Genomic DNA, 27,458 nt, shown 5'->3' on the forward strand with positions numbered 1-27,458 from the left:
CGTATTCACCGTGCATTTTTGCTCCCTCAAGAAATAAATCTATTCGCTCCCCTCCCCCCTTTTTTTGCATAGCTTCCACTCGGGAAATATTATGCGTTGAAGGACCTATGCAGTGGGGTGTCTGGTTTTAGGCTCCACCGCTTTCCATCCACCTGGTAATATTTTTTTTGTTTGCATTGAACAGCACGTAAAATGAAGGTCGGTGCATTGCAGTCTTCATGCCAGCCTAAGTTTAGAAAAGGCAAACAAGGCGATGCTGCATACAAGCAAACATCTCGCAACTGCATACACAGTTTGAAATTTGGTGGTGTGTAAAGTATACCCGACGGCTGGTGCAAACCTTGTAATCTAGAATACGTTCACACTCGACTGGAAGACATATAAATGCTAAATATTAAAAAAAATGCGTTGACTTCTTCTGTTTCCGGGCCAGTGTTTATAGGTTAATGCATTATTAACGTTGATTTTCAAACACTGTTCTTTGAAGAGAAAAACTGAATGATTTATATAAATTTCTTTGAAATCACGTGCTGATATTTGGTTAGTCATTTGCGTATATCTTCCAACCTTCGGTGCCATGGTCCAGATAAATCTGTGGAGTTCACTCTGGAAAAGCGCCGACTAAAAAATCACCGTGTTCATTTTTAGGTGATTGGTGCCCGAACTTTGCATAGACTTTACCAGCATGGCCTGTCTACTTGGGTTATTTTTGTTCTTATTGTTTTGAAGATAAAATAAAAATTGAAAAATAGGAGAGCGGCGGGTTAGGCAGTTTTTTTCCAAAACTAGCTAAATAAGCGTCTTCAGCAAGAATTCGCCTCATAGGTGAAAATTTTTTAATAAAAGAAGAACACGTTTTTATGTGCTAAGACACTGAATGCTAAGATTATGAGGCACACCATAAGGGGTGACATAGAATGAATTTTCACCAGTTGAGATTCTTGAAAGTGAACCTATATGTACATATGCAGGTGCGTTTTTCTCAGTTCTCCGAAACTGAAATTAGGCTTTCATAGCCAGAAACAGAACACGTATTCTCGACGTCAACATTACAATATCGCAGCTTCTGATGTACAGCGGCGAGTATGGATTAAATACTTGTTTGAGACCATGAGACGTTGACTTTGTGTGTAAGTCTGCTGCTTACGCAGTGGCTATTATTACTTTTCTTTCTACTTAATAATTGCCTTGTTCCTCCCAAATTGATATCATTCTCATAGATAAGCTATAAGACTTCGAGAACTCACTCCTGGTTGTTACATTGTTCCCTCTGTCGACACTCCTGCTCATACGTCAGTGTGCGTGCATCTTCTATACTCTCAATCTTCACACGGGCGCATTGCTAACGGGAACAGTTGCGTGCAGGGTATGGGCGAATTTCTCTTTCTTGCAAAGTCAGTGGGGGTTAATGAAGGAACAAAAAACAAGAAGGAGAGAGAGAGAAAGGAAAGGCTGAAATGATAGTTATTTTGGCCTATATATAGACGGTATGCCACCTTGCACAAGAGAGAAGGATGGAGTTTTTAAAAGAAAAGTAAAAAGAGAGAATGAGACCGGGAGCACACATGAACACGTCACAGAGCTGAGCGCAGAGCTGAGTCTACAGCCAATCGTGCGAGTCTGTTGTCGCGAGGAGTTTTAGCAATGGCTTGGCTGCTTGAATTCAAGAGGAATTTCCAGGATGGCATTTCAGAATTGTTACTACCGACATCGGTCTGTTGTGAAAGCGAGCGAGAGTGATTGGGAATGATCGTCCGTGTTCAGCGTAACGAGAACAGTTGCAGAAGATATGCTACAATATTTCCTTGGCACTGAAAGCATCCTAAAGACTGTTTTCAGCCATCACTTTGCGAAGCCAAGAATACTTTGTAAAGCTACTTTTACCCATAATTCCCGTAGCTGATGAGCGTCTCTTCGGTGGAGCTTAGTTTGCATTAGAAACCGCAACAACACGTTCAGGTGGCGTTGCCGATCACTGTGGCTACTTGTTGTTAAGTGCAAGATATCCCGTTAGGCAGTGGGAAATATACTTCGTGATCATTTGAAGCATGGCGGTAGTATGAAACCTTCCAAGTGCCGTATCATCATCCTTGTCAACTGGCAAAGCTGACCGATCAGCCCTACCGGCATCTTCACTGCCAATCACGCCGCAAATACCTGGCAGTCACTGAAATTCCGCTAGATGTCCTTTTTGAGATGACGCACGAATGAGGCGTCTAGCTTGGAATATGAGCTGTGCGCACAGGCCGTGCCACAGGAGTGACAACAGAGATTGTCGGGCCGCTTTCGAGTCGCTGAAGATCGACCATCTCGGCTGTTGTTCGCGATTGACAACGCAAAGTGCAACGTGAAGAGCTGCCAGCACCGCAGCCATCAGTGCTGTGGAATGGTCTGTTCTAAAGCCAGTGGTTACACCTTTCTTTGGAACTACCACTGCTCCGGACGAAATTCATGTGGTCATTGAGCCTTCGGTGTAAGTATGTACATGGCCAGTGTACTTTTTGAATCGTAAAAGCATGGATACCTCGTTCAGAATAAGCGATGACAACTTTGATTTTTTCCCTAATTCTACACTGAGGTAGCCGGCCGGTCAAGTCAAACGCCAAGAGAAAATCGATAGTTTGAATGTGAAGCTGAAGCCTGACGGTAAGGTTGTGAAATAGCTTGGAAGTTCACAGTATCATGCTTTGGGACTCCCTCAGAACAGTGTTACAAAACGATGGCCATGATCTTCGGCAAAATGCCTGGTGTGAGCTGTCGAGGCTTCCACCGCCATGTATATTTGTATTGGTTGGTCATTGGCGATACCTCTGCTGGTGAGAATTCAGTATACCGAGCTGAACTGTGGGTACCTGAGCTCGTGCAACTCGAACAACCGAACGATTGCCGTCCGCCGCTTGTTTAAGTAGGTCACGTGCGGGCTCCAACAGAGAGTTTTGTCAAAAACTAAGCAGAAAAAAATTGTGGTTTTTGGCACAATAAATCCTCTACCCTCCATTTGAAATGGCCTGGAACGTCCATGAACGCCACTTACTCGCATTTTGCCGGGCATATCTCGAGGTCTTATATGCTAAGGTAGCGCACTGTCAAACAGCAGTCTTTTGAAGTCTCGCACATATTTCGATTCGTATACATCTCAACACTATAGACATAGGTTTTCTGCACGTATTTATCATGATCGTACTTTGCAGATATTTGACAAGTTGAATGAGGGTCAGATTGATTAGTACGGGGTTAGTACAGGTCTTGATGAATGCCTCCACAAATATGGCATCGTGGAGGGAGAGGGGCATCACTTGGATTTGCATAAGACAAGGAGTAGGTATTTGTTCTGACCACTTAAGACATACTAGGGTTGTACACCACGAACAGTGTCCCACATTTTCTTGCATTTAGTGATCAACAACATGAAAGACATCCGATCCAGCGTTCACTTTATGGGAAATATTTTTGACCGTATTTTGTTGTTGCTTTTAGCTTATTTGAAATGATAAGGCCTTCAACTTGGTAATTACAATATCTTGCCAGCCCATCTCTGATTGCGCGTTTTGATACTGCCATGTTTTTGAGACCAACTGACAAACAGCCAAGCCCCACTCTCTCAGATCGTGCACAACCTGAGCTGTCTGCCTCAAGCGATATCTTTTTCTTTTCAAACTGGCTGTTTCCTCAAGCTAAGCAGGATATAAAAAAATACGTTTTGGCTACCGAAATGCTCATTGTGCAGCTATTTCAAACACGCAAAACATTTACCAAGTCTACTTGCCTTGTGTGTGTGAGACGTGCATGGGGACTTGGTTCTGTATAATTATTTGAGTTTATCAGAGCCTTTGATGACTTTATTCTGACAGCAAAACACGTCCTCGTATTCACCAATAAAAAACTGTTTGTAAAGGGCAGTACAATCTAAAATCCACACGCTTTGACTACTAACAGAGACGAGGCTTTGAGACCTCGCGTGAACACTTTATTGAGTTAGGTTTATGCTAATCACGTGCCACTGAAAAAACAAAAAGTTACATATAGTGACAATGCCTACGGTTTGTTTATAGTACAGCTTCTTCATAGCGTAATTACGACTAACTGTGCCTGCCCAGAATACAGAGGGACCGTGGCTCTCCTCTAGAAGACAATTTATTGTGTTTTTTTTCGAATGCCATTTCTGAGAACTGCCACCTTTAAAGCCATTCTGCTTTTTAAGAAGACCTCAATGCTGTTTATCAAATCACTGAGGCGAATCTCCGTGACATTATTAGTGATATGGACAGCCATCGACAGAATTCGATCAATATAGCGACAGTAGATATGACAAAGCAAACTAAAAACAAAGGAAACAAGCAAATAAGTGAAAACCCCATTCGTGTGATTAGTAATATGTGACTGGTTGCTAATACTCAAGATGTTCAGTTGGGAAAACCGAAGAAAAACAAAAGCAGCCTAGCTCTGCCCTTCCTTGATGCTTCACACTCACATCAAGGCTGAAGCTGCCTTAGATTTTCACCACGTCACTTCAAATCCGCGTCCCTGTACGGTTCTCCTTTGAGATTCTGTTTTCAGTACACTTCATTTTCACGATTGTGATCACTAACCTGGAGAACTGACAATCAATGGCACGATTATCCGTATACATACTTCGCATGCTTTGCGCTGATGTTCTCAAGCTGTCTGTGATGAATGATAAACGAAGAAAGCACTCGCCGCATGGCGCCATATCAGCCTGATGCTTCCAACCGGGTGCACAGCCTGTTAAGTTCCTAGCTGCTACATAAGCCATGAGTTGGTTTGTCTGAAACATCACGAAAACTTATATCTTTTTGTATGCTATATTCCGTTCGGTAGCCTCGACGACGACGCGGGAGCATTTTCTGAGCATGCTGAAAAAGTGTTGCATGGCCCCTTTAAGTCAGCTGTTTAGTTTTGATTTTTAAATATCATTTCAAAAGGCACTCCTAGGAGTACAGTAGTTTCGTTCATCGTACCTTAGACACATATGACATTGAGAGTGCTTGTTGGTGTTTGTGTTACTGAGAACAGTCGATAAAGTTACGTTATTTTTCTCAGTGATAAATACGTTTATGCTGATGTTTATGTTTGTGCACTATAATAGAAAGTGTTTTTTATGCAGTTTTTACTATGTAAACCTATCTATGTACGGTACGTCCAAGGCAAACATAAAAGTTAACCTTGAATCACACAACAACCGATGTCCAGTTCAATATAAATGTATTATATGCTGGTGATGTTTAACGCATCAACTTATCTGTAGCGACACTAAAGCATTGCTAACAAAAACTGCAGTTCGCCGCAGTATTAAAGGGCCTTTCTCTTGGCTCTAAAGGTCGCTATGAATATTAGTCTTGGCTAATTTCAGTTCGCACTTGAATAGTTTCAGCGCATCGTTGTACAAGTACACTAAACACGTAGCTCCAATATTGATGGCATATCTGACCCGTGATGCGTGCGGCGAATAACAAGGCAATGCAGTGCGCATACCTTTTGGACATATTGCCGTGTCATTTGCTGTTGTTTACATCGAAAAGGCTCACATCGCATAGTGCTGAAACGTGAGATCGTGTCACCTAACTGCTGCAGGCTGTCACGTACATTATTTGCGGTGTGCAATCTCGAAGCCGCATTACTCGCATAATTCACTTGGCATAAGTGGCGCCTGGGGCAGCGTTCGCTTATACGGAGGAGGTTAGTCCGTGCTTCCTTAACTTCTCATGGTAATTTGCCGGCGGTAAGAATGCCTTGGAGCCTTGCGTCATCTCGTTGTGGAGACGCGGATTCCGAAAATTTCACCACAAAGTGGCTAGGGTATAATTCGAAATAGTAATGGTGGCTGCTGTAGTGGCCCAGTACTACTGTACACGTCTACACATCGGCTGTGAAATATTGCGCTCATTATCTGCACACCGCCCCCGTAATCTTGTCCACCAGGCCGAGTCACTTACCATAAACCGAGGTCGGCAGGTTCTGCTTGCAGTCAACTGCGGTTAGTGTCATAATCGTTGGTTCGCGGGCTGCGTTTGCGCAGCCCTGACCACGCTTAGCAATAATTGCGGTCATACTACCCGTAGTTGATGCAACCCGTTTCAAAGGCTGGTAATACTCGGAAGAGTTTTTGTAGAATAATTGAGCGTCATGAAAGACGATAAAACGCAGGTTGGGTAAAATTATGTGTTCCCGCCAGTGAGGTAGTTGAACAAAGTGAATACAAGCTTTCCTATAATATCAATAAGGTTACCATTAGTTATATTTTTTTGCATCTTATTTGGCCAGCAGCCACTGAAAATCCTCAGCATATGGGCAACTATTATTCGCTAAGTAGACGCATATAGTTTAATTAACTTATTCTTTTCAAAGCATTGGCATCACATCAGAAAAGCCTCTCTCCTATGCCAGTTATGGATAAGAGTGGTTTTCACAAATTCATTATTGGCCAATAACGCTTGTGCTAGCCAGGCGACGTTACACCACATCTTTAGCAACTGCTGTCACTTAATTGTGCAGATACAATGACTCAAAATTGATCTTCCTCACCTTAATAGTAATTGTATTTGTTTAACGTCCCAAGACCATGAAACGAGTATGATCGATGCTGTAGTGGAGGGCTCCAGAAGTTTGGACTACCTGGGTTCTCTAACATGTTCCTAAATCAAAATACACAGGCCTCAAAAGGCCTCAACAAAAAGCAACCGCACCTACCGGGATTCACTCCCGCTGACTTCGGGTAAGCATTCGAGCTCTAGTTCGAATTTATAACAGGCTGATGTCTGTCGCAAGTATACTCTAATGTCATTCTAAAAAGTGATTGAGAATGAAAGCGTGAAGGTAGTGAATGAGTGAGTAAGTGAGTGAGTGAACTAGCGAGTGTTACAGGTTTATTTAGTCCACAATAGGCGTGAGCTAACTCTACATTATCTGGCTAGGCCCACTCGGAGGCCGTCAGGGTAAACCTGACCATCTTCGCGGTGGCCTTCTAAATGGTCAGGATTTGAGAGGTGAGGTCCTGAGCCTTGTTAAATGTCTTGAGGGTGACAGACTTGCTCAAGTGGCTTCAAACTTTTATTGCTATATATAGGACACAAAAAGCACACAAGTCAGAACAATCAATAATGGCCTGATTAGGGAGACACTGAAACAGCTCACAAAGGTGAAACAAAAGCACCATGAAATAATGTTTCAGTGGATACCGGGACATTGCGACATACCAGGTTTATAAGAGTTTGGCCAACATAAAAAAGTTTTCTTTTCGTTTTTTTTGAAGCCTAGTGTCAAACATGTCACCACCCTGTTATAAAGGGTACACGTATAGCATCCATCCATATGCAAAATAAAAAGTCACAAGGCTACAGTGAGAAAGGACTACCAAATATCAAAATGTTGCAAGAATGTGTTAACCACTCATTCGTTTTGTGAAGTGGTGTCAAGGTTGCCTTTTTGGACTCTAAATAAAGCCACTGCGTGCCTCGTGTTGAAGTTATTTTTTCGGTTTGTTTATAAGCCATGACATATACTAATATCGAAGGAGGCAAGTTGCGCAATACTTCTCCCTGAGAAAGTATACTTTTCGATAGTATATTGATTCATGCGAAGGGGCTGCGTGTTAGTGATAGTATGTTTTGCGGTATACGGAAGTTTTCTTCTAACCAACCTTATTTCACAACCATAACCGATTGGCGTCCCTCCTAACCCCCCCCCCCCCCCGTCCCCCTCTCCGGCTGTTTTCTCCCTTGAATTTGTGTCAGTAATACAGCAGGCATCGTGAAACGACTCTACCCCTATCGATCCTTGCGCAGGCATCGTGCAGGCTTTCCGACAAGATGGCCTCCGAAACTTGACTCTCTTCTCTTGAACGGTGGACATCATCCTAATACGACATATTAGAATGATGTCCTAGTAAATGTCACGCGGCTCATCTGCCAATCCTGTCAGCTAACGAGAACGCGTTACACGGCATCATCGCGTGATGTGTGTAACGTAGAACATTAGAGGAAACGCAGATAACTATGCTCCGTAAAAGATGCTCGCCGTAATTAACGAGATGAAGGTGTATCGATCGGAACGTAAACTCATGGCGCATCGTCTCGCCGGGAAAAGAAATAACAGCCAGACGTCTGGACTTCGCGTTTACTTATCATCGAACTAGACGCGCTTCACGAAGAATGGAGGGCCTCATTTCGGACTCATCAATGCTGTCTAGCCTCTTAAAATGCTCGGCATAAGCAATACCGCGTTTCGCAACTATTAGCAAAAACAATCTAGATGCAGCCCTATCGTATTATTAGGAGCGTACTTCATAAGATGCACCACAGGAGGACAAAAGGGTGGATTTCGTAAGAATGAAGCATCTGGATTTGCACAGAAGGTTGCCTCTTGTTTCTGTGCAAGTTTGGATACCTGTTGCTTTATTGCAAGTGGACAAAACAATTAAAAAAACAGACAGAAAAAAAACGTTCACAGCTGGCACAAGTAGTAAAGAGACGGAACAAACAATAGAGCTAGAGCTCGAGTAGCCTTCCAAGTTTTTGCGAGCAGTTACCAGAAGTGTGATGAGATTGACGCCGTAAGTAGTAATACTGAGGCTTTGCTAGTAAGGTTTTTCAAGGGCACCAAGTGCGCCTAGGTTTTGCTAATATTCTCCGGTTTCAGTCGGTATACGCACGTGTTACGTTTTTGGGCGAGAACAGTTCAACTTACCAACTACTTTAATCTGTTGTAACTTTTGTCACGGAACTCGTGACTAGTGGTTGCGTGATTTTTGGTCGGGGCGTGCGACGTGACTAGTTCTTGCGTGATGGTACCTGATTTTAGTCAAGGAGTTGTTGTTGCGCGCTGCTACTTTATTTTATTGGCATGACTGGTTGTTACTTCAGGTTACATAATTTTTACGTGATCGGTTGTTACATAATGCTACGCCATTTTAGTCCCGTGATTACCTGTTGCGTATGTATTGCCGAGAGCATGTGACGGAGCTAATTATTACGCGTTGTCGTGTGGTTTTAGTCAAATGACTAATTGTGCCTGAATCTTAACATACTTTAGTCACGTGACTAGTTATTGCGGGGTGTAACGCAGTTTTACATACGTGCCCAGTTATGTGGGTTATGGCGGGAACACCTCACAAGATCAGCTGTAGTGCAATTTGACATGTATTTTATCCCACGAGTAGGACTTACGTGATTTCAGTCAAGTTGCGATATGTTGCGTCGTTTATGGCGGGAACATCGCACAAGGCCGGCTTTTGTCCTACGTTAAGATATTTAAAATAGGTGACTACTTCGATGATGTTACTTTTTTAGTCACATTACTATTATAGTTATCAGTTTGTTATTTATTCACCGAGTAAATGTCACGTATAATTTTAGTCACGAGTATAGTCACGAGTATAGTCACGAGTATCGCCTTTTCTTTTTTCTTGTCATCGCCTGTTAACTTCAACTTATATTGCAAACCGCGTCATATTTTCATTGTGCTGATACGCTTTGTAACGCGTGAATTAATTTTGTGTGATCTGAAAAATTTCACCAATTACCCCCCTTACTCAATGCCCTGTAGAGGGCCTGTAAGGAATTTTAAATAAATAAATAGATGTTACGTCTGTTTGTGACGCGATGTTGCGTGATTTTGGTGACGCGGCTACTTGTTTCGTGATGGTACCTGAAGCACTTACCATACTCTCCCATCGTAGCTGTTGCGTTCCACGGCTGTATAAATCGGCGCACGTGTCGTGGTAGCAAAGAAGAGGAAGAGGACAAAGCGAGCGCGTGGCAGCTCACGGTGACGAGTCTTTTTGTTTTTGTTCACACCACCCGTCGCTATTTACTGTACCTTGGTGTCGCTTTTAGAGTTATCCAGCATATGCTTTTAGAGTTATCCAGCATATACGCGTATGCTGCTGACTGAATCTGAGTCGTGATATTCATTCGAACTCTTGCAAGTTTAGAAACGGCAGTGTTACAAGTGTCGATACAAACACTTTCGAAGTGTTTCTAGAGGAAACGGGAAAGAGGAATAGACATAAGGCATAAGCATTCCTCGTTTCCATTGCGGAATGCGTATATGTTAGACACCGAAGTAATGTCAGCTATTTTAGGTTTATGACACTCGATATTTGATCTTACCAGTGTATGGAGTAAGTCAACTAGGCGGACGTGAAGGTATACACGGACGAACTTCGGCAAACCCATAATTAAATATGGAACGCAAGACACACAGCTCGGAGTACGAACGACGGAATTGGTGTCAATGTTCAGCCGATTTATTCGACGAATTCTAATATGCCGACGAAAACTTAAGTGACTTGCGTGCTCAATTCCTAAGTGTGATCGAGCAGTACTTTGGCTTACAAGGCTATATTAAATACCTTCTACTTATTGCTAGAAAAAGTTATCGAGGAAACGCTGACTCGCAGTGCTCCCTTCTTATTCAAAGGTGTCAATTGCCTCTAGGTAGATTGGCTGCGAGCTGACCTAGGTGTTTTATAGCGTCCACTAACTGCGGTCGCCATGAGAAGTGCACATCGTTTATCGTTTTGTCCTTTATGGCATTAGTTGAACCACGTATACGTCAGTGAGTTGGTATTGTCATAAATTGTTCCGCAACTGCAAGGCTTTTCTGATCATATATATATATATATATATATATATATATATATATATATATATATATATATATATATATATATATATATATATATAAGGCATAGACGTGTATTCTGTGTTTTCGATGTTTTGACCCAATAATAATGAGATTTAACAGACAATAATGCCAAGGAAAGTATAGGGGAATTATAAGACAGAATTGTAAAGTAAATGTGAAGAAAGAAAAGTTGGCAAAAATACCTTGCCATGAGCAGGAACCGAACCTGTGTGGCGTCACGTAGCACGTGAACTTATTACGAGCTCGCTGCTGACCAATAGTCCCTGCATGTTGGGTCTCTTCCTCGCCCCTGGTAGCATATATCACCAGCGACTGCATACGTCTTATGGTAACAGGACATTTTTATGTCCTACCCGTATCGACGTACATGGTCTAATAAACCTGGTGTACTGGGGTAGAAGGAGGGAGGGTGGAGAGAATGATGGGTGAATGCACGTGGCGAATGGGTGGTCATTAGAAGAAGGTCCGTACATCCTCCTTTTCCGCGCTCAGCTGATGTGAGTAATTGCGGGTTCAGTTGGGTGCACAGCAGGGGTCATGGGGTAATTTGTATAGCGCGGACCTTATAATGCTTCCGCTTGGTGGACTGAGTTTCTCGGGAGAACAGCTCCGAAAGGAGGAGGAGCTCGGGTGAGTCGAAGGCACATGACCATGTCGCGCATCACCGTCGTCCCCGCCAGCCATATTGTCGCGGGCGTGCTCTGCGTTTGTCTAGCAACACAGTGGCTCCGGAGACTGTTCCTGCAGTAGCTCTGAAGATGACCGTGGTACTTTGCCCATCACGCACTCTTGGAAAGAAGGCAGGAGTGGGTAGTGTGCATGGCAGATGTAAAATTACTCTGTGGGATACGACTCTTATTTAACCATCTTCCCTTCTGCAAGAGTGACCCTGTTTGAAAAGTTTCAACTCGGCGCTGTAGAGAGACGGTCACCCTCCTGTTTGGTCCAAGTCAGCTCCACCGCCCCGACTTTTCTGTTGCTGTGATGTCGACTGGGACTCGCTAGCGTGTTAATCGCATCTGTTTGTGACATCGTGGCCTTAAATTGGGGTCAGTGGGTTTTTCATGCGAATTTTTACACGACACTGTACAGCGGAACCGTGATGCTTTTGCATAATTCAATATGCGGACGTCATGCGCGCGACGCAGGGTAATTCGGTCTATCGTGCGCGTCTGTTGTGTAGAAAAAGACGACGTCTCTTTATATTGTGACTCAAATGAGTGTTGCTAGTTACCTTAATTATTAACAGTTATCACCACAGCAACCTTACATTAGGTTGGTGTCTTAGATTACGTCATTGCTCATAAAATGTACTATGCCCTGGCAATCTTTGGCCAGAACTAGCCTTTACACCACTATGTACCACACACAATCATCAACAGTTATCATCATCACCACCAGTTATTATGGTGAACTTGTCGCACGAGAAATAATCGAATTGGAATGCCGGAGCAGGCACTCATGCACACTGTATTGTTTCTCTATATTATTGGACATAGTCGACAGAAACGTAGTGGCAGAGTTTTTAGAAAAAAAAAAACATGGATTTCTACTGTATATACAATTAAAATTACACTATATACTTTCACAAATTCGTGGTTGCAGTGGTTATGCTGTATGTCCAAGTATACAAAACATGGACCAAATTTTAAGATTCGTTTTTATACTACCACTTTTCTATCGGCTGATTGTTTTCTGTAATCTTAAATTTGCGGCAGCTACATTGGTCGCTCGCAGTCAGGTATAGAAATTCGTTCGCTTACTAAGCAATGAGATTCGCCTGAAATAGAATGAACACGACAAAGCAAACACCGAGGAGACAAAGCAATGTTCTTTCTTGACACTGATCCTTCCTTTGACATCGCACATAGAGGCTTTTACTTCTCGCAAGTTGAGAAAGCAGTAGCTTGACTCAGCTAGTAATGCTCTTGCCTAGCATATTTGGTATATCAGTCAGCAAAGTTTCGACATGAAGCGCAGCTGCTTACGCGCGTTAGTATAAATAGCGAGTGGTTCCTAAAAACTAGCTCTTTATTAATTCGTTTGTGTGCATTCAATGTAGAGTTTACGTACGAGGCTGAATCAAAGTTTATAAGTTCGTCGAAAGAGCACAAAGAAAAAAAAACAGACCTAAACGAAATGGTTGTTGCTTTAGTGACATGTAAACCATGGGCATTATTTTTTTGGGCAGAGGGGGGGGGGAGAAGGGGGCGGCTTTTATCATCCTTTGCAGCAGTGACACGAGTCTCGGCGTGGGGAAGAATAAATGTAATAATAATCAGCACCCGTGAAAATTTAAGAAAGCACCACACTTGAGGTGGTAAGAATAGCAGAAAGCTGAACTGATTGCTAAGTATGTAATTATTCTAAAAGACCTGGCATAAAAAAGCGGACACAAGGGCCCTAAGCATGCCGGGATGACATGTTCGCCTATATTTCATGGGTATGCGAAAGTAAGTTTTCATGCCTCCAACCTTTTCCCCTGTTGGACAACTTTGTAGTTGTAAATCGGCGTCTGCAAGCGTAATGTTTGGCACTCCGTGATAGTGCCGATACACTAGAGAATCTGGGTTGTGAGCATAACTTGGACCAATTACTCATTTTACACAAAATAGTGAACAACTATTCGCTTGGGCGTAGAAAATTTCCGCTCCGGTGCACGAAGCTCACTAGACCCCAATATTCCACACGAAGAATGTTACAAACGACATCTTTTCTTTCTTAAAAGAAGGTTTAGTCGATTTGATGATAAGGATATCGGCCCACACTGCCCTGAGTGCTATGAAGTGGCTGATTAACGCAGACGCTTTGGCATTGTTCGATCTTACAACATGTCTTTTTTAATAAACAAGAGAACTGGGAGGAAGCCCTCAAAAGTGACGATCTTCAGGAAAAGCGGAGGGATAAATTGAGGGCTGCCAAAAGGGCCGGCGATTAAGTAGAGGATCATGGTCTTCTGTCCCAACGAAGGTGCGGCCCACAACTACGACTCAGTAGTTCCTTAGGACCCGAATAAAGTTTGTTGACTGACTGACTGCGTTGTCTCGACTTCGTTGTTGGGTGCGTGTTTGCACGCCGTCTCTTTAATAATAATTGACGCATAGTGTGAAAGGACAGCGCAGCTGGGTGGTTTCCATCGTTTCTCTTCATTTTTCTTTTCAAGTTCACAATGCTTCTCTTTGTGTGTCTTGTATTAAGTCTTTTTACGTGTTTCTTTTTAATGCTTTGTTTATAATTGTTTCTATTTATTTCTATATATCTCTTTCTTTTATCTTCCTCTTTATACTAATTTTTCTCTTCACTCTGTTTCTTTCTTTTTTTTTGTTTCTCTTATTTAGTTTTCTTTTCGGTATCACGTACTACTTATCTGCTTTGATATCACGTCTCTGTCTTTTTTCCCATGTGCTTGTCGTTTTTAATTTCTTCATCTTTCCACGTCCTGTTTCTTTCTCTTTTCATCTCTCAGTTTATATTATTTTTTTCCTTTCTATCTTCACGTGTTTTCATGCGATTCACTTCACCGTGCAGAGATTTCCTTCAATGTTCGCAGCCGTTGCACCGGGGCAGTGGGTCTCGCTCAATTCCTGCGGCCCACCCTAGAAGTTTTACATGACTGAGCACAAATTAGGATAGTCTAATCAGCTTCTGCTAAAGAAAGAGAAAAAAAAACGTAATGTGTCACCGTTCTGCCTTTTATTGAGCAAGTTGTGAGTGCGCGAACAATCGTTTAAGGTGCAGCAGTGCTCTGAAGGACAAACAAAGACGAGAATAGTGAATATTCAATAGTGAGTTGCAGGTGTTCAAGGAGTTACAGGTGTCAGGAAGTTTGGCCGACATCGGGATGGAAGAAGGTTAGGATAATGGTTTCACGGAAAGCACGCGCGCCTAGTCCGACTATGTAAGGTAGGTCTTCCATCATAGATTATAAGATGCGAAGCGTCTTATGTCGAGCTCAGTCCGGTGTGTGGCGTGACCACTCATATAGGCGCATGCACGCCCTCCCCCGCTCTCCTCTCTTGCACCCCTCCACTCTCGCCTCACAACTCTGACGCAGGCAGCATCTGCTAGGAAGTTTCGAGATTCAAAATTGGCCCCCGCATCTTCCCATGAGGCAAATCGAGTAATTGCGTCACGGAGTGGCGGACGTAGCTCGTGAATGTTGTGTCTACTCGAATCAAGCAAAGCGTCAAGTCAAGCGAAAGCCATGTAAATACGCCTCCGAACGCGTGCTCCACCACTCATGTCTCGTGCACGAGGCCTGAGACATGCGACGAGCTGGACATGCCCAGTAGGGGTGTTGGATGACTCGGACGCCGATGCGTGACATAGTGTGACTAATAAATGCTACGTCTATAGAAAAAGTGGGTAACGTTTTATAGTACGAGGTACTCTACTACGGGATACCATGAAGCCATCCCATGGGCCTCACTGAGGCCGCAAAAATGTGTGTTTAGAAGAGGTGGTTAACGATTCTACGAATTTCAAAACACTGCTCGTACTGCACACAACCGTACACTGACCACTCCATACATATACGCATACGTACATATACCTCCAAAGCAGTGGGGTGGGTCATTTTTCCTGGTAATTGTTGAACAGTACAAGTTCGCAGCGTGCGCGTTAACTAAAAGCAGACTGTGGGTCCCCCTGTCCAATCGGAGTCTTCTGTCACTCATTGACCATAAACAGTGATTGGCATGTTATTAAAAAAACACCAGTTCATTCACTGTGTGCTTTGCGGCTTCCCTAGTTTCTCTCCTGCGCAGCGCCGTGATAAGCGCCAGCGTCAGGGCCACCGTCATTGTAAGCGCTAGCGCCCGTTGCTTCACACCTACACATGGTTCGCTTTAGCAGGAGATGGTGTAACTTTTTGTTTACCCCACACGCTATAATATCTAAAACACTTGGTGGAGATTTAGCATATGCTCTAACTAATCTTCCATTATATCACTGTATATGTATTTTCCTAACGCTGGTTCTATTTCTCTGGTTTCAGAGAAGCTAAATCCTACGCTTTTTGGCAACCTTGAGAGCTGTTATTTTCCATGAACTTCGATTCCCGATTCATAAGCGAGAAACTGTCGCATCCACAGACATGGTTGGTAGAGGAGTCATCAACAAAATACTGTGGCCTCGACTGGCCGACGACAGAGACGCCTGCGGGAAAAAAAATCATTAGAGTCCTGTGCGGCCCGATGGTTCACAGCGGCTGCGGGTCAGGCCCTGCTACTAAATGGAAGTCGCCTCCTCAGTCGGTTTATGTGTCTTTTCATTTTCCTTATAACACACCCCAGTGAGCCGAGAAATGACTGCGGCTACCGATTACACGATTCATTGGCGCTCGCGTAAACATATTGCGGACATCGACCTCCCTCTCCAGTGCACAATCCTCATCACGCAGTTCTTTGACCTAACCCCCCTCCCATCAGGCACACTTTAACGAGCCTTCGTATTAGGGTCAATGAGAACCATGCTTCAGCAGGGGTGCACAAGCTTTATCTTTAGTCATCGTGACCTGACGGACTGGTGGGCCAAAGTTTGAGTGACTGACAAACAGTTTTTTATATATATACAAAATATGCTTTAAAACTGAAAACTGAATGCCCTTAACAGTGGCAGTCTTTAATAGGACGTTTTTTAAAATGTGTTAGTGCCATGATATATGAAAACTAACATCAGAATCTTCTCTTAACTCCTCTAAATTCATACACTCATGCGCACATCATTTGAAAATGCGCAACGTATTTTTTCAAATAGTTTACAAAACAGTGACAAATGTTTTTGAGAAAGCATAAATGCTCAGACGAATACTGACATCAGAACAGATGAATTCTTCAACACAAACTGTCGATGGTGTAAAATTTTTCACAAGTGGTGCTTCTAACCTTCCGTCTTGAAGAAGAGAAGACTGTTTGCCGAAACGTAGACTCCACTTGCACCCTGTGTTGCAAGAATATTTCACTTCAAAACTAATGTATGCTTGCCAACCCCCCAACAACGCATGGAGAGTTAGAAGCGATAGACAAAATCGTTGAAATGCGTGGTAGAATAGTGAATATTTAAAATAGTTAAAATATATCTCTGATATTTTATTCTCGTAATTTCTTGTAGATGTCCGCAAATACGGAATTTGAAATACGTTTTTTTATCAACTTGCTTCTAATTCTGATGGTGTCACAAATGCCATACATCTTCAGCAAATATGATGAAGTTCTGCGCTTCTGTGGCAAAGCGTCATTTACTGCAGTAACTTAGGGATGTTAGTCGCCAAGAGGACACCGAGGCCAACAGACACCAATGAGCTTTGTGGTCGCCTACCAAGAGAAAACGAATTGCTATTTCCTACATTTCTGCAGCAAAGTTAAAGCCTATGCTAAGCACTAATACAGACGCTTTGGGACATTGTTGTGTTTGGTGTAAATTGAGAAGGGCATATTTACTTCAATATTTTAAAAATCACGCAGATCGTAACAGTTGTCATACTCATCTTGAATAGTTGCCGTCGTACTATTTGGGCTTTCTTCCCACAAAATTTTCATCAGCTTATTCTTATTCATGGTGGGCGCTGTCTGGGACAAAACGAATTTCATTTCCTTCACTCATTTTAATATACATGCATGTGTATGCTCTCCCATGGTAAAGTATCAAGTACTCAAAATTGTTAACCCCTTTTCCAAACACACAATGATGTCTTCCATGACAATGAGACTTACAAGACGAATAAAACATCACCTACGAATTTACTAAAGCGAGGGTCTACTGTCAAAATATCGCCGCATTGATAAAAAGGTCTGATACATGATTATTTTGTCTATGTGCTGATATGCTCCTTGTCTTTGTCGTTGTGCTTCTTCGCTCAATAATGCAAATAATGCCAAATTTTGCATTATTTGCTCAATAATGCAAATTTTGCTTCTTCGGCGCCATTTGCTTAGGTGTTTATGCCATCTGCTCATCGTCTTAAATCTGTATTAGTCCTTGTTCAAAAAAAAAAAATCCTCGGAGAAGTCATTACGCTTTGCAGTGTGGAGATTACAAAACGAGCGAGTCTTTGAGCTCTAAAGATTATGGCGATGATTCTCCATGTAGTTAAGGAAAGAAGCAATCAGAGCCTAGTTGCATAGTTACCCGTCCATATCCCGGGAAACCACTTTTCCCACGTTAGAATTTGCATTTTGAAATTTTGAACAGATTTTGAATGCAAAACTAAAACCCTGAGTCATTTAAGAGTTCTATAACCTACGACGTGCGCTTCCTGTAACAAAAGAAGTAATTGTACTGACGGCTCCGTTTAATAAATGCACGCACGAAAAAAGATTAGAATGGGCTCTAGCTTATAAATGAAGGACTTTTAGGGCACTTTTCTCAGGATTTACTCGTTCTGTGTCAATTAGGGTGACTGGAAGGGAGACATCTGAGTATTCATTAGTATTAGAGGCCTAACGTATACATTGCATTCGCATATGTATAGGAGTGAAAAAATTGGCAGATTCCATGTACAGTGGGAATCGATGATATGCGAAGCACGAAAAAGAAAGATTTACTTGTCACTTTAAGGTAAGGAGAGCGTTACGAGGTGGAGGTAAATGATAACCGTGCATGACTTCCGTGTCATGATTATTGTGTTTGAATGTGTCGTTAACCTTCGTCATTTATTAACGTCATGACATACTAAATTTAGTATATGTGGAGCTAGCGAAACAGCCGCGAGTGCATAATGAAGGATTCAATATACTCCAATATGGCGTTGACGTGCGCACACACTGGGCACAGCAACGCTACGTTTGCAAAACGCGAGCATTTTATGGTCTGACGCCAGGCGCGACCGGCACGACCAGCGTCCGTCGGCGCGGCCCGACGGACGCTTTCGCGCTGATGCGTTACCGATGCATTTCGCGCTGATGCGTTACCCAGACAACACTGCGTCTCCCTCTTTTCATGACGAAGGGACGCCGGATTCGCTGAAACGTGCATGGGTCAAAGCAACGTAGCGCGGCGCACGTCTGCGAGTATATGGCAGGACGAGCACCTGGCGTGGAAACACCGGCGTGACGCGACGAAATGAACGCCGGCGAGCACGTGCACTGCGTCACGTCGAAATGTATTGGCGCCTTGACTTTGGCATGTAGTCACGTTCTCATATGACACGCATCTCATTATTATCATGTTTGCACCAGTCATATACCTTCGTCCTCCATTGACGTTACGTAATACCAAGTTTGGCATATGTGACGCTAGCAAAATGGCCGTGAGCGCATTATAAGCGTGGCATGCAGTCATGTTGTTGCATGACACGCATGTCGTGATTATCTTGTTTGGATGTTTCATGTACCTATGTCGTCCGTTTGCGTCGCGTAATACGGAGTTCGGTACATGTGAAGCAAGCGAAACGGCCGCGAGCGCATGATGAGCGTAGCATGTAGTCCTTTTGTTACCTAGCCGTATCTCATGTTTATCATGTTTGCACCAGTATCATACCTTCGTTATCCATTCACGACCCGTAATACCAAATTTGGTATAAGTGAAGCTAGCTAAATGGCCACCAGCGCATCATGAGCATGGCATGTAGTCATGCTGTTACATGACATGCATCTCATAATTGTCGTGTTGGCGACAGTCACATACCTTCGTCATGCATTCACGTACTGAATTACCAAATTTGGTATATGTGACGCTAGCGAAACCAACGCGAGCGCATCATGAGCGTGACATGTAGTCATGTTGGTACATGGCACACATGTCATGATTTTCATGTTAAGGACTGTCGCTTCTGTTCGCCATGAAATCATGTCATATCATACCAGATTTGCAACATGCCATGTGAGACACCACCGCAAGATCAGCAGGACCAAGAAATGTAAATTATGACATTCATGACATACATGTCATGTTTTCCATGTTATGACTAGTCAAATATTTTCTTCATACAGTCATGTCAAGTCATACCAAGTTTGATTTGATACCATTATCAAAACGGTCAGGAGAGCTAAAAGTCGTAGGTGGCTAGATAGATAGATAGATAGATAGATAGATAGATAGATAGATAGATAGATAGATAGATAGATAGATAGATAGATAGATAGATAGATAGATAGATAGATAGATAGATAGATAGATAGATAGATAGATAGATAGATAGATAGATAGATAGATAGATAGATAGATAGATAGATAGATAGATAGATACGCTCAAAGTCGCCAAAGTTCGTTAAGAAATGCTTCGCATTTAAAAACAAAGATTCCGTATTTGCCACTGGGAATAAGGATCGACATGTGCCAGATTAGGGTGAACGCCAAGAACTCAATGACATTGGTATAGGAAGGAAACAACTGGGGAGGCGGGAGGAGGTTGTAGCTTTGCACGGGCGCTACCTCATCATGATGCTGCTGAAACAGTAAGAAATCACAATACCACACTTCAAAATTGATGTATTATTGTTTTCTCATTCGCCGTGTTTACTGCGCCTTGTCAGCAATGCGTTTTATAAATTTGAAGTGCCTATTCTCGGATGTATATGTGAAAGTGAGAATATGCTCACAAAGGGACTTTTGTTGACTGAACATTTTAGTTTTGTTAGGTGGTGGAAATGTCGCCATGTGATCATCTATCTCAAATATGTGCATGAATGAGCCGTATACAGCACGTAAAATATTACACGCCTGCATTTAGTTGCACTAGAGAAATTTCCCTTTTGAAGCCAGACATCTACAAGACTCCTGAAGAACTTAAGCACTGGAGGTGTCGCGAAGTATACTGATGTGCTGATATACACGGTATCTAAGAAAGCTCTTCGTTGGGACACACTTCCTCGAGATAACTGTCTGCAATGATCGAGCAAGACGCATAAGAAGCAAAAAAAACGCCCTCCACCTGCCTTTTACACTCTGTCCCACCCTCAAACGATTCTTGAATCTTCCCGAAGTGAATGATGAAGACAGATTAGAGTTAGGGCCTATGCTCTATAACATCTACGTAGAAGTCGCCAACCAGCATATAGGACCGACAGATGGATGGATGCATGATGCACCGATGGACGGACAGACACTCACATAGACGGGCAGACAGATGAACGGATGTGCGGGTACACAGATGGATGGACGGATGGACACATGCACGTACGGATTATGTATTCATGTAGGTAACCATGTATTGTGCTGGCATATACTTTATTCATTTACACATCAAGTCACTTCTTCACACAGATAACTTTGTTTTTACTTCTGCAGGTGTTCATTGTAAGTTTTGGTTTTGGGTAGCGTGACGGACGCCTACAAGGCTAGGCCCCAAGAAGCTTCACCTAACAAAGCATAGAGAAACCAAGAAGCGATGGTGATCAGGAAAGGCCGCATTCGGGGCGAACACTAACGACTCAGTGCACCAGGTCATTATACTACTCACCATTTCAACAGCGCTCGCATGTGGTAAAGCTTGACGAATCCAAAGAGCAAGAAAGTTGGAGTGAACTAACCCTTAACGGTGCCCAATTGTTCACGACCTGCTCCCCAGGCCCCTAGGAAGGCGGCGACAGACAATATCCAAAGTGCATAATTCCTCTACGAAGCGACTAACTCGGCTCGCCAGTGTCGAGTGAGCACACTCTTAACACACTCGGGCCACTAACACGTGGTTTTGTTCATCCCTCCTTAGCTGCCAGTCCTCATACTTCTACACATCAATAGGCCTCAATATCTCTTCTTGCCTGCTTGTTCTTCTGGTCATCTGCTCGCTAATCCTAATTTTGCATTCTTTTGATGAGGTCCTTGCGTTCGTCTTACTTTTTGCAGCCATGACCGCTCATATTACTATCGATGGCGTATGTACAGCTAGGTGTGTGAACATGCACGCTCAGCAGCTAAACGCAAATGTTGGAACGATTGAGTCACTCTAACGCCGAATAGCTTGCCGTGGGGGCCCGTTTCAGTGTCAGTGCCACGTATACCGAAGAGTAAATGGTATTCGGGGAAAAAAAAAAAGCGGGATCGTTGTTATTACTTTCAGCTCCTTTTTGAAACTGTCTGTGCCTTCCCATCCGCTTTCTTCTTATTAGTATTACTTCACGTGGGGGAAAGAGGAGGAGGCAAAGCATGCAATAAGAATGAAGCAAGAGCGCAACAATTTCCGAGGATGGCAGAGAGAACATTGCCTCTGTATGAAAGGGCGAAATGGCTCTAAAGTAGCGTTTCGATTTAGTCTCCTGCTCGATCCAGAATGAGACGCGCCGCCAGAGTGAGGAGGAGGAGAACACAGCCTTGCATTCCTCGCCAGCTTACTTGCTTTACTTTTCTATTGCTATTTTTATGCGTACGTAACGTAGAGACTTACTGACGACATCGACAACAACCTGCGCTTCGCGCTGTATCAGGGCACGATTTGCCACCCTCTTCTCAGATCGAGAGTGCTGGCAGCATTGTGCGTGCACCACTTAGAGGTAATAGCAACATACCTCCGGGTGCACTTTGTGAGATGCATTCTTTTTGTAGAGAAAATCATTGCCACATATTTCCTTATATTCTTTAGAGGAAGTTTGTGTGCATATCCTGTGTTAGAGTTTGTGAGGGAGATGGACACTGCGGTGGCTCGGTATGTAGAAGTCTCGGTGAAAAGGTTCTGTCGAGAGAGGAAGACCAAACCAGGTGCGGTTATGGGTAGAAGCAAGACCAAAAACCAGGCCCCAATTACCGTGATCACCAATCCATTCGTGGGAACAGCGGGAAAAACAAAACAAAAATGGGTCCCGTATCTGCATATTAATGTGTAAATGTCGTTGTGTGGAGAGAATGAAAAAAACATTTATTTGATGTTCTGCTCAAGATAATTGGTGAATGGTATTCTAAAGGCGCTGCGTTAGAGTACCTCGAGCATGCAGCAGAGGCGAACGACCGCATCAAGTCACGACACACGTGAGACATGAGCGCCATCTGGCAGTTTTCTTGGAAAACGAAGTGCGTGGCTTTGAGACGGGTGTGCGTGCCCGTCTCAGAGGTGATAAGGTGTAGAACGCAATGCGAAGGATAGCTGCCACCACCGTCTCTTCTTAGCAAAGCGTTGGAAACTCTCGCTTTTTCATGCAAGCGTTTCATGGTCAGCGCAGCGTGATAAGCGCTACGGTCCTTAAAATTACTTACATATGCCTTTTATAGTGAAAGATGCACATGCAGATTATATACGTGTTGTTATGGTGCCCCAAACGTGCGCTATATTTTCTTAATAATTGACAGTTGCACAATTATGAACGCCAAAGCTTGAGCAACATTGGGGGGTGCTGCGAATGGGGTCAGCTGTTTCAAGTACCCGGTGCCATTAAGGGTGGACAGACAGACAGACAGACAGACAGACAGACAGACAGACAGACAGACAGACAGACAGACAGACAGACAGACAGACAGACAAACCAAAATGTTTGCGTCGAAGGTCCCCAAAAAAGACTATCGTCTTTAAAAGAAACATCACGAGAACATACAGAGTCCCATGCCGATTACCAAAGGAAGAGAAAATTTCTATAAATTTCACACCAGAACCATTCATAGCTTACCGTTCACGGGCACTATGAATGCAACCCAGAAGCGGAGATATTCGCAAAACGATAGCAGACATGTACAATAGTAAGTTCAGTTTTTGTTATCTTCGGAATTCGAAATGCTGGTTACGCCTTGTATCAATACAACTAAGCCATCCTTACGTTTCCAACCACGGTACTGCTCGCAAATTACATGATTATGAAGGCCCAAAGGCAGGTTATGGTAAACTGCTTTAAAGAGCATGGTATATACATAAGGGACCATGTCCACCAGACCTTATGATGACAAATGCCTTCAACACTAAAATATCACCTAACCGTTGAATAAATTTCCCATGAACAGTGTGACGAAATCATTTTTTTCAACTGATACGGCATTGTTTTATAGTTTTGTTGACTATAAGTCGTTGAAATGCAGTTTTGTATTCAAGAGACACGTCATGTATTTGACCAAATGCAAAGCAATCATCTTAAACGTTTGCAGGGGAAACAAAATGTCACCACTTCTATCGTTACTACCACTTTGCTTTTACACAAGCAGACAATAGAACTTCGTGCACTTGTCATATGAAGCGGAGGAAACGAGTGATTTGGTCGTCCAATAGCGTAATGGACGATTGCTTTACCGCAAGTGCTTCTGGTTTTTGTATTTTTAATATTTTTTTCATCAGTGACACCATTGCTCACTTTCAGCGCTTAAAAACAACTGGCCGATAGGTTCCGGGAAATGGTTGGATGCCTAGGACAGCTTTTTCTAGATAGCCCTATAGGGAAAACGACAACTACTGGGAAGATGAGCGATTGAACGCTTCGCTTGAAGTTGCGTGTGTGTGTGCGTATGTGTGTGACCACAAACTACCGACCAGAGTTGTTTACTACAAACCTTGGCGCTCTTGATTCGACACGTCGCAGCTTGGCAGGGGGGAACGTTGCTCAACGATCGCAGTTTTGGATGGGCAGCGTCCGCACACTCAATGGCCACCAGCTGTTCATGAAAAGTGCTCGGTGCGAAAGACGATAAGCGGGAGCAGCTACAAGATTTTCAGTGTGACGCAAGCACCGCACTTTCCAAAGCTGATGCATTTCTCAAGCTACGCGGTCTTCCGATTGAAGTGTTTTAGACTCGGCAAAAAAAAATAATCTGATTTTGTCGTGCACACGTCGCTGTCTCAGGGAAGCCAGAGAGTAGTATAGAGACTGTACAGGTAGCGGAGAGAAATGGTAGTTTATGTTGGTGGAAATGGTCATGAAGGTGGCTGCCATCAGTAAAATCGCATGAGCACGATCAAATTCGATGACCTGCTTTCCCTTGGAAATGTTACATCCTGGCTTGCGCATTCAATATATACGACACTACGTAATGGTGTACAAGTTTTGCCCACCATCATACCTTTGCGCAGCGACATATGGCATGAATTTACAGGCTTTAGTTTTGAAAGATCTGAATTGGAATTATTGTCAACTGTAGAGCCGAGAGACATGGTCCCTTATGTAGGCGCCCTTTACCAATACGCCGCATTATGGTCTACGTGCTTTGTTCACTTGAACGTTATACTCTGATGCCACAGTAAACTTTCTAGTTAGACTGCAGGTATGAGTGTGATCACTTATAACAACGGTTTCAAACTTATCTCGTCCAGCGGGCCGAAGGTCACGCATTTTATTCCCCTGTTGGGTACCGCGTGTCTTAGCTCGCGGCTACCTCTGCGCAGAGCTGATACACGGAGTGGAAAAGGCGGAGGTGAGTTAAGACAACATTTATGTACAGTACTAACAGAGGCGTTACATCTTCAGCCTTGTGGGCAACAGCTTAAGGAGCTCGCATTGAGTTGCGATGACGAGCCATGATTTCTTCAGTCAGTCTCTCTTCGCGCTGCTTGGTACTTTTATTGGCCCCGGGGGTCGCTCGAATCAGCCAGCAGTTCGAAGTCTCCAATCAAGAAGGGCTGCTGGTCGCTGTATGAAATTGGGGCTGTGGGTGAAGGGCATGCCGTGTGTTGCGTAGGACACACCGAAAGAGATGCCGTCTGTTGCGTCAGATTGGCTATAGCTCAATGGTTTCGACGCTGTTTACGTCAATCTGTCTATCGGTGTTGACGCCACTTGCATCAGACCAGACCAGCTTGCATTCTTTGGAGAAGATATGAAGTTCAGTTTTAAATCGCAGACATAACACCTTTAAGGGCTAGTGAAGTGAAGAAAGTAAGAGCGGACTGGAGAGAAGTAGTGACGAATTGGCAGGAAAGCTAAATAAATGCAGCCATTTCAAAAAAGTTCTTTCGAATCTCTTTTATAAAGGTGATTTTCGAAGAACAGTTTGTTTCATGGACCTGAAAACTAGAACATAGCGATCTCCAATGTTTTATAACATTTGAACGCTGATTCTGAAATTTTTTTTTCACAGTTACGTTTCATGACATGGTGACAACATGGGGTGCCTCAAGCAAACAATGCTTTATACCAGTCCCCGCTGCGGAGCTCACGACAATACCTATTAAGAGAAAAATGGGGGGAGCAGACAGTCGTGTAAAGGTCACGGGATACCAGCGAGAAGCTCGCGGGCCACGTGTTTGAGGCCCTTGTGTTATGCAGTAAATATGTGTAGATTGTTGTTTTTCAGTTCAAAAGAAAATGAAATAGAACAGCTTTGTTGTCGAAAAATAATGAATTGAAAATACGCAAATACGTCGAATGAAAAATATGCATAACATTTTTATGAAACTAGGCTCCTAACGTTAAGGTGCTTGCGATGACAGAACAACATAATAATGGCCTAATATTGTAGCCCACTAAAGTGTGCATCTCTTATCCTGGTGGCATAATATGAAGTTCTAGCAGCACTGTGTGTATTAAAAATATAGTTTTAATGAGGTCCTTATCAGGAGGGGGAACAAAAAACGTATTTACACTAGAAAAAAAACAGTATTTTAATTTCAACTTTGACGAAACGATTGTGCAGCACTGAAAACCTTCGCGAATAATCATGTAGAATTGTTTCTTTTTCCTTACCCCTTTTGTAACGCACAACCTGATACTCGTCGCAAGCATGTGGTCGACTCATTCGCCTTGCACAGCGCTGCATGAAGTCTGGCCGGCCTACTTGTTTAAAAGAACGCCGACAAGCATCGTGCACTTTTTACTACTCGCTGCAGTAATGAAGCGACCGTAGCGGCTGGGCACACCATCACAGACAATGTGGCCCAAGAGCACTTCCCCAGATGAGCCTCACATTAGGTCTGTATGACTAGACATCAGAGTGGGTTGTTGATTCAGTGGTATAATATAACAGAGACAGGCTACAGGAGGACAGGAGAAGGTGAATTACAAACTAAACTAAAGAGGTAAGCCGCTTCGAGTAAGATGGTATGGCTCGTACACATGCAGGCATTTGGCTAAGTGCGCAAACAGAGCGTGATTCTACTAAGGCGCTGCCTGCTGCAGATAAGCAGGTAAAAGCAACACCACTGCAGGCGCGAAGATGATGTCCTCAGGAATAAACAGCTGCCTTCTTTTGAGAAGCTTGCCCAACCAAGAGAACCCTGCGGTGCGCGGCATAGCTATGAATGTCTCCTCATCTGCATTGCAGAACAGGGAGGGAAACCTGGCTGCGAACCTGTTTTCCAACGGCGCACTTTATCTTTCACCACTGAGCACACAATCTTCCAAGGTAAAGAAATAACGTAAATGGCTTCGATGTGGGCTGCCTGCATCCTGTTTACTTGTTGCGCATATTGAAATGCCAGTTAGTTGGTAGGTTGATTCAAACACATAAGATAATTGATAAATATGTGGAGCCCCACAACCACCATATGTTTTTGAGAGAATGCTGTAGGGACGGCTCCACAAATTTCGACCACCTGAGGTTCTTTAACGTGCACCCAAATCTGAGCACACTAGCCATTTTCGCCTCCATCGAAAATGCAGCCGCCGTAGCCGAGATGCAGTCGCGCGACCTGTGGATCAGCAGCCGAATACCTCAGCCACTGCACCACCGCGGTGGGGCAAAACCATAACAATATGCACCGTGACTCGACGAGAACTTAGAAAACACGACATGTACAGAGCGCTATGTTGCAATGTGTGTTAGTCATCTCCTATGTGTTGGTGTTGTCGTACTAAGCGACATTTCGTAGGTTCTGTAGAAAAATGAAAAAAAAAAGATCAGGAGGTATTCCCCAATTTTGGAAAATAGAGGCAAGCGATGCTTGACGTGCGTGTGTAGCTGACTTACTTTTCTTCTTTCCTTTCTTCTTTTCTCTTTCCCTCTGTTTACTT

This window comes from Rhipicephalus microplus, chromosome 4, assembly GCF_043290135.1.
Source record: "Rhipicephalus microplus isolate Deutch F79 chromosome 4, USDA_Rmic, whole genome shotgun sequence".
Taxonomy (NCBI): domain Eukaryota; kingdom Metazoa; phylum Arthropoda; class Arachnida; order Ixodida; family Ixodidae; genus Rhipicephalus; species Rhipicephalus microplus.